Source organism: Lactuca saligna, chromosome 5, assembly GCF_052625555.1.
Source record: "Lactuca saligna cultivar CGN05327 chromosome 5, ASM5262555v1, whole genome shotgun sequence".
Classification (NCBI taxonomy): Eukaryota; Viridiplantae; Streptophyta; class Magnoliopsida; order Asterales; family Asteraceae; genus Lactuca; species Lactuca saligna.
In genome coordinates this window covers 74,434,236-74,441,701 of record NC_136421.1, presented here as the reverse complement: position 1 = coordinate 74,441,701, position 7,466 = coordinate 74,434,236, and positions in this window count along the sequence as shown.

Genomic DNA, 7,466 nt, shown 5'->3' with positions numbered 1-7,466 from the left:
TCCAAGGAAATGGAAAGCCATGACAATTAAGGATTTACCCTAATTGTAACACTATATAAAGATCTCATTCTTGACAAAAATCGGCCACTAGAATCACATTTAGAAAGTGAAGAAAAGGGCTAGCCGATTTCATGAAGTGTAGAACTCTCTCAAGTTATTCTAAGTGTTTTGATGATTGTGATTCCATTTGAGGCTTCCACACTATTGGGAGTGACTGTGGTATGTAGCATGCCTAAGACTTACCCAATACCCAAACAATGAGCCGTCGCTGCAGCGAATCATGAAATACTATGAGAGTATTTCTCAAGCCAAATCCGTTATAGAATTTCTCATCCTAGCGTTACTCCTTAATCATTTCTTTAGCGATAATTTATTTGTTTGATAAATCCTTCCTGCTTTATCGCTTAATAGAATTCTATGTATGCCATAAAGAGATATCCTTTGTATCATATCTCTTGATTCAACTTAGAGGGCTTATCATCCTCTCTTCCTGATCTTATTAGATCAAGATGCCTCCAAGAAAAAGACCCAGCTCGCAGAACAACAACAACCCTCCTCAAACACCACCTTCTCTTCAAATCGACCTGGCAACCCTTCAGTCAGTTTTAACTGCAGCATTTTCAGCAGCCATGTCACAAACGAACCCCGGTAGTTCGGGAGGTGGTCCCCAACCTCAAAACCAGGAAAATAGTCAGGGACACCGAAAGGAGTGTTCCTATAAAGACTTTATGCATGCAAAACCTACATTCTTCGATGGCACAGGAGGTGTCATTGCTCTAACTAGATGGTTGGAAAGAATTGAATCTATCTTCGAGATCTGTGCTTGTTCAGAATCCGACAAAGTGAAGTTTACCGCTTGCACTCTCACCAACAAAGCCCTGACTTGGTGGAACAGCCGAGTCAAATCTCTAACTCTACCTACAGCCAATGCTATGGGTTGGGAAGTTATGAAGGAACTTCTACACGCTGAGTATTGCCCTCGGGATGAAATCCAGAAGTTGGAGCATGAACTTTGGAATCTGAAGATGAAAGGTTCCGATATCGCTGCCTACACATCCAGATTTGATGACTTAGCACTTCTTTGTCCAGGGATGGTTACCCCTGAAAGTCAAAAGATTGAGAGGTTTATCTGGGGACTAACCCAGCCAACCAAAGGGAACGTCTTAGCTGCAAGGCCGGATACATACAGCAGCGCCAAATGCCTAGCGCAAATCTTGATTGACCATAGTGAGGATGTAGAGGAAGCAACCACCACTCCTGAGCCGACAGAAAGAAGTGGTGAGAAAAGAAAGTACTGGGAGGCAGGGGATAAATATCAGCCTTCCCAGGAGTTCTCGAAGAGACAACAAATGGTGACAGTCCACGCTGCCACTACCCCTGCTGTTGTACCCGTCATCGGTTCCTCAGCTCAAGCACCTATTACCGGATATGCCGGTGTCCTTCCGTGGTGTAACCAATGTAGTTACCACCACTATATCCCCGGTCCCTATCGTATAAAACTTTGCAAAAATTGTGGCCAAGAGGGTCACCTTGCGCGGAATTGTAGAACACCAATAAATCAAGCTCCTGGAGCGGGCATCAGTCAGGTCTGTTATGGTTGTGGAAAGATCAGGCATTATAAGAAAAACTGCCCCAATGCAACAACAATTGGCAACTCTGGAAGAGTCCTAGCTATAGGACAAGGTGAGACATCCACCGATCCCACAGTTTCCCCAGGTATATTCCTTTTCGACGATCATTTCGCTTGCAATTCTTTTTCAACTCTAACCTAGAAAGATAAATTGTTATCTATTCATTCGAATCTCTCCATAAACGTAGAACTTTTCGAAATCCTCATTAGGATTGATTCCGTAACCTACAAACTTCAGTTAACCTCGAAACTTAGAAACATTCCTATGGTACGTCACGTCTCGGTCTTTTAGAAATATCTACCCAACGAAACCTAGATGCTTCCCGATAGTGAGGGTTCACTGGAACGTCTAGTGGAGACTCGATTCCACGTGGAAGCGTGAAGATCCGAAACAGTAAACTCATCCATGATTCCCTTTTCAACTTGCAATTTGAGTTCAAATCTTTGAATTTCGGGACGAAATTCCCTCTAACGCGGGGATAATGTAACAACCCGAAGTTTTCCATCGTCGAAAACTTGTTCTACCCGTGAGATTTCGCCGTTAGTCGACTCGTTTCGTTCTTGCTTTGGGTTAATTAACTAAATTTATACGTTTATTATAATTTAATGAGTGTTCAAATCCCTTAGGAACTCATGGAATTTACCCAAAAGTGTTCATTTCAAAAAGATAGAAACATTCCTGCCGGGTGACGGTAACTTAATCGGGTGCGACCAAAAGCCGCGTTTAATGCCGGTATCGGGTAGAATTCCACCGTGTCCAAAACTTAGACACTATTTAAACTTATCTAAGCACTCATTTGAAGCTTTTTCTTCCTCTCTCTACTCTCTCTCTAACCTCTCTCCTAAATCCAAGTTTAAAGGTCCAAATCATCAATTTTAAGCTCCAAATCTTTGAGGTACTTCCCCTAGCTTGTTATGTAACATTCCTAGCCTTCAAATTCGAGTTCAAAGCATGAAATATGACCATAATCATGAGTTTACGGCCATGGAACCATCCTAGGCCGTAAACTCATATATCATGGGTTTTGGAGCTCAAAAACCCTTCCTAAGCGCAATTGGACCTTAGATATGGCTAGATGGCTTCATGAATTGGACTTATAACATTTTAAACTTGGATTTTGAGTCATTTGAAGGATTTTACGGCCACGGATCATTCTTGGGCCGTAAACTCATATATATAGGGTTTTCATGCCCTTAAACCCTTCCAAACCACTCCTTTACCTTAGTTATAAATTATAGAACATAGATCTTTGCATTTGGACTCTTGAAACACAATTTTTGGATGACTGACATGAGTTTACGGCCAAGGCTTGTGCTTGGGCCGTAAACTCCATGAAACATGGTGCAAATCCAATTCTAGGGTGTTTGAAAGCCATCCAACACCACCAAAAGCCTTGGAATAAATCAAAGGACCAACCAAAAATAGTTTTTGGGCTTTACAAACATCAAAACCCCACATTTGAGAGTTTACGGCCATAGAACATGTCTCATGGCCGTAAACTCATAAAAAGGTGTCAAATGGTGCCTTAAACTCATTTCTAGGCTTGTGGGAATTTTTAGAATCACATGTGATTGATTTTAACACCTTAAAAACACTAAATCTTCGAGATTTGAGAGTTTACGGCCAAAGTGTCACACCCCCGAACCAGACGGCGGAAACGTCCGGGAATTCACACGCTACCGGAATGTCTTGGATGTTAATTTCTTCTTTAGCCTTGTCCACTATGTGGGCCAAGAACGCTAAGTTGTTCTTTCGCAGATGTTTTTGTGCTTTGATGCACGAGATAAGACGAAGATTCGTGCTAGGTTTGTCTCCGTAAATTACTAGGGTTTCGTGATTCGGGAGACGAAGGCGAACGGCCTTCTCGTGGCACATAATCTCAGCATGGTGGGGGCTTAACCAATCCATGCCGATAATCACATCGAAACTCCTAATTGACACTGGCATCAGATCTATTCGTAAGACGTGTTGGTTAAGGGTTAGGGTACATCCGATGTAGATCTCCCTAGTGGATTCGGTTTTCCCATTGGCCATTTCCACCGTATAGGTTTCATTTAGCTTCTGGGGTTGTTGTTTTAATAAATGTTTAAACTTCTCGCTTACGAAACTTCGCTCCGCTCCGGTATCAAATAAGATGCATGCATAAGCGTGGTTTAGGAGGAACGTACCGGTCACAACTGCGGGGTCCTGAACTGCATCACTCTGACCCATAGTCAGCATTCTTCCTGCTCCTCTGCTTCCTGAGTTGTTGTTGTTGTTAGGGCAGTCTCGACGGAAATGTCCCGTCCTTCCACACCCGAAACAGGTGTGGCTAGGCCCTGCGTTGTTGCCGCCGGCATTGGTGTTGTTGGTATTGCGGTGGTTGTTGTTGTTGTTCTGGTTGTTTCCCTGACTCTGGTTCTGAGAAGGATAAGTCCTGCAGAACCTTGCAGTGTGTCCCCTTCGGTTGCAACTGGTGCAATGGAACTCCCTACATTCTCCTTGGTGATGGAAACCGCACTTGTTGCATTTGGGATGATTACCGGAATAGGGTTTTGAGGTATTTGAAGCAGCTGAGGCTGGAGCATGTGATGTGACTGGTACCGGCGCAGTGACAGCGTGAACTGCCACCGTTTGCTGCTTTTTAGAGGTCTCGGGACCCTGACGCCCCTTCCTCTTGTTGTTCCATCCTTTCTTACCATCACTCTCCTTCTTCTTCTCAGTCTCTACCGGTTTCTCGCCCTTTTTGTGGTTATGATCGTATAGCCTCTTTGCCAATCTCTTCGCACTGTCAAAAGTTTCAGGGTTCGCAGCTATCACGTTCCCTTGAATGGGGGATGTCAGTCCCCAAATGAATCGTTCAATCTTCTTTCCCTCTGATGTGATCATACCCGGGCACAACAGAGATAGTTCGCTGAATCTCGATATGTAAGCATCGATGTTCCCATTCTGCACCGTGAGATTCCATAGTTCCTAATGATCTACTATGATAAGTCTACCCCTAACCGCGATGAGCTATGTCCGGAGGTGGTGCCGAAGTCACATGCCGAAATGTTGCGCCAGTAACTGCGCCATCTCTGCCATGTCTCCAATAACCTCATCCCTCTCATGCTCTGTTCGCACCTCCCGAGCTTCCATAGCATACAGCTGTTGTCGCAGTGCGACGACCTCAGCTTCGAGGGAATGGTTCTCTCTTGGGGGGTTCACTGGTGGAGCGGGGTGATCGTGTTGTGCTACGTCCTCATATGGCGGGATGGGGTCCTGGTCCCCAGCCTGACCTTCCTCGTCGTCACTGTCGATTCCTCCAAACTCGTAGTCAGTGTCTACGTATTCATCGGGTCCGACGTCGTGTGCTTCACCTGGATTCTCTCCTGGCTCATCCACAAGCATCCTGTGAGCTACTAAGGCCTGATAATACTGGGTACCCTGCTGCTCCCCCTCCTCCTCTAGCCACCCGTTGTTTCCCTGATTAGGGAAGTAGGGGTCTCCCGGGTGATGAAAACCAGCCATGTTGTCTGCGCGAGTACGTACATATGCTAACATTATCCTAGGATGCTATGACTATTGTACAGACTAAGCAAACATTCTCTTTTTGGGTGATAAGGGTATAGTTTTAGGTTCCCTGGCTATCCTGATCTCATCAAGACGTGTGTTAGTTTTACCTTGGAGAGAATGTAGTTGATCAGGCTACATTCACTCCTTGGTATCCCTAAGAACAGTCCCGAATTAACCAAGATACCAGCATTATTGTGTTTGATTCAGCGTTAGGTCCTTATTCCTAATGCAAGCAAGTGTGTTTTATTTACTTGTTCTATTCAGAGTTATGTTAGTCCCTCTCTTTGGTTTATAGTTGCATATCAATGTATGGCTCGACATGCTAGTTCACTATAAACAAAGCTCTGATACCAACCTGTCACACCCCCGAACCAGACGGCGGAAACGTCCGGGGGCTGTCGTGACTCAATTGAATACCATAACATTGAATATATATGAAACATAACAACATTCGTCACCATTCATCAACATAGTACAACCAGTAGTGTTTACATATCATACATTGTTTAAACATTACATTTCCCAAAAAATTAATTTGTTCAATTCATACAAAAATAAACCGCAACCGTCACTGGATATGATTTCCCTTGATTCACTGGCTCCCTGAGAATACAAGTATTTTGAAAAACGTCAACATATGAAATGTTGGTGAGTTCATAAGTAGTGTTTGAAATCGAATGTTTGTATTGTTTGAAGAACCACCAGAAAATCCGATATTTTCTGAAAAGATAAGTTTCCGAAAACGTTTGTGAAGATCCATAGGTATGCTTGTTTGTTTCTATACTTGTAAAAAAAAATGTTCATTTAGAATGTATGCATTTCAAATTTGTAAGTATTGAAAACCCTAGGAAAACCCGATGTTCTCCTAGTTCCTTGAATTACGTGATGTTACATTGAAACCATTGCGTAGCGTATAGTGTCAGTCCCAGGCGACGTTGGAAGGTTTTCGAGCAGGATTATTTACTACAAACCCGCGTTACACAAACGCCCAGTTTATAGTTATACTAACGACTCCGAAGGCGTCGTCAATACTAATCGCGTTATCCAATCGCCCTGACTAGGTGAAGTCCCACATCCGAAGAGAAAGAGGTCACGAAGACCCCGGTAACTCCATTAGCCGGTTGGGGATAAAATGTACGAGGGGTCCCCGACTCGCCTCGCATGAAATGTAGACTTTACTAGCAATACCAAAGGACCCTTGGGGACCGGTGGTATACAAGCCATTGAAAGTCCATTTACGTTGTGTCGGATCGGTAAAACCCAACACACCGTAAAAAAAATGTCTTCGGGCCTTAAGATCAGGTCATTGGGCTAGCTAGGCTCAACGAACAAGATTTTACACTTGTGGGGCCCAAAGATGGTGCGTAGACGTCTGTGCACACTCGCATGTATATGTAATACCAAACGTTACTTGTATGAATCGTAGTGTCGTAGTGTTAGTAGTTGTAGATTTCTATTGGCTCGAGACCGAGCCAATTCGTTTAACAACGACTTTTGGGTATTGTAATGTATTGTATTTCGTCGATAGTCGCGGTGCAATTATTTGATCAAATTGTGTACATTGAACTAGCCTTGAAATATTCCTGTTTTCAGCCCCTCATTATTTGTAAAATTTACATTTTCAACCCTTTTTATTAAATACTTCCCGGTTTGGTCCTTAAACTATTTTTCTTGACATTTTAACACCAAAAATTATTGAAATTAATATTTTTCAGCAAATTTTTCATAGAAAACAGTTTAAGTCCTTGAAAATGCAGTTTTCTCGGTTTTAATCCCTTCTTTTCGCAACTTTGACAATTTTGGCCCAAATTGGAAAATTTTTGCAACTTTGGTCCTTTTTAAATTTAAAAAGCATTTTAAACCTTTGAAAAGGATTTGGAACACTTATAGTCCACTGTTTTACCGAAAGTTACAGTTTTGGCCCCCCCCCAAAACAGAAAAATTCGCATAATGGGCCTTATTGGGCCGAAATTTTCATTTTTAGCCCATTAAGCTTGGAATTTATGTTTTTAATCCCCTAAATGAGTATATTTCCAGAAATTTATTTATTGAAACTGTTTTGGCACACTTCATCCATCAGAATCTGTGAAATGTCAATTTGGGCCCTTATTTTTGCATTTTTCACATTTTAAGCCCAAAATTTGTGTTTTTAACCCAAGGAAAATTATTACTAAATCACTTAGCCATTTTTCTTGAAACACTTTGTGTTTAGAATATATTTGAAGCTAAAATCATTTAACACAAGATATATCTCGGTTTTGATGGGTTTTAAGGCTAGATCCAACATAAAAACACATAAAA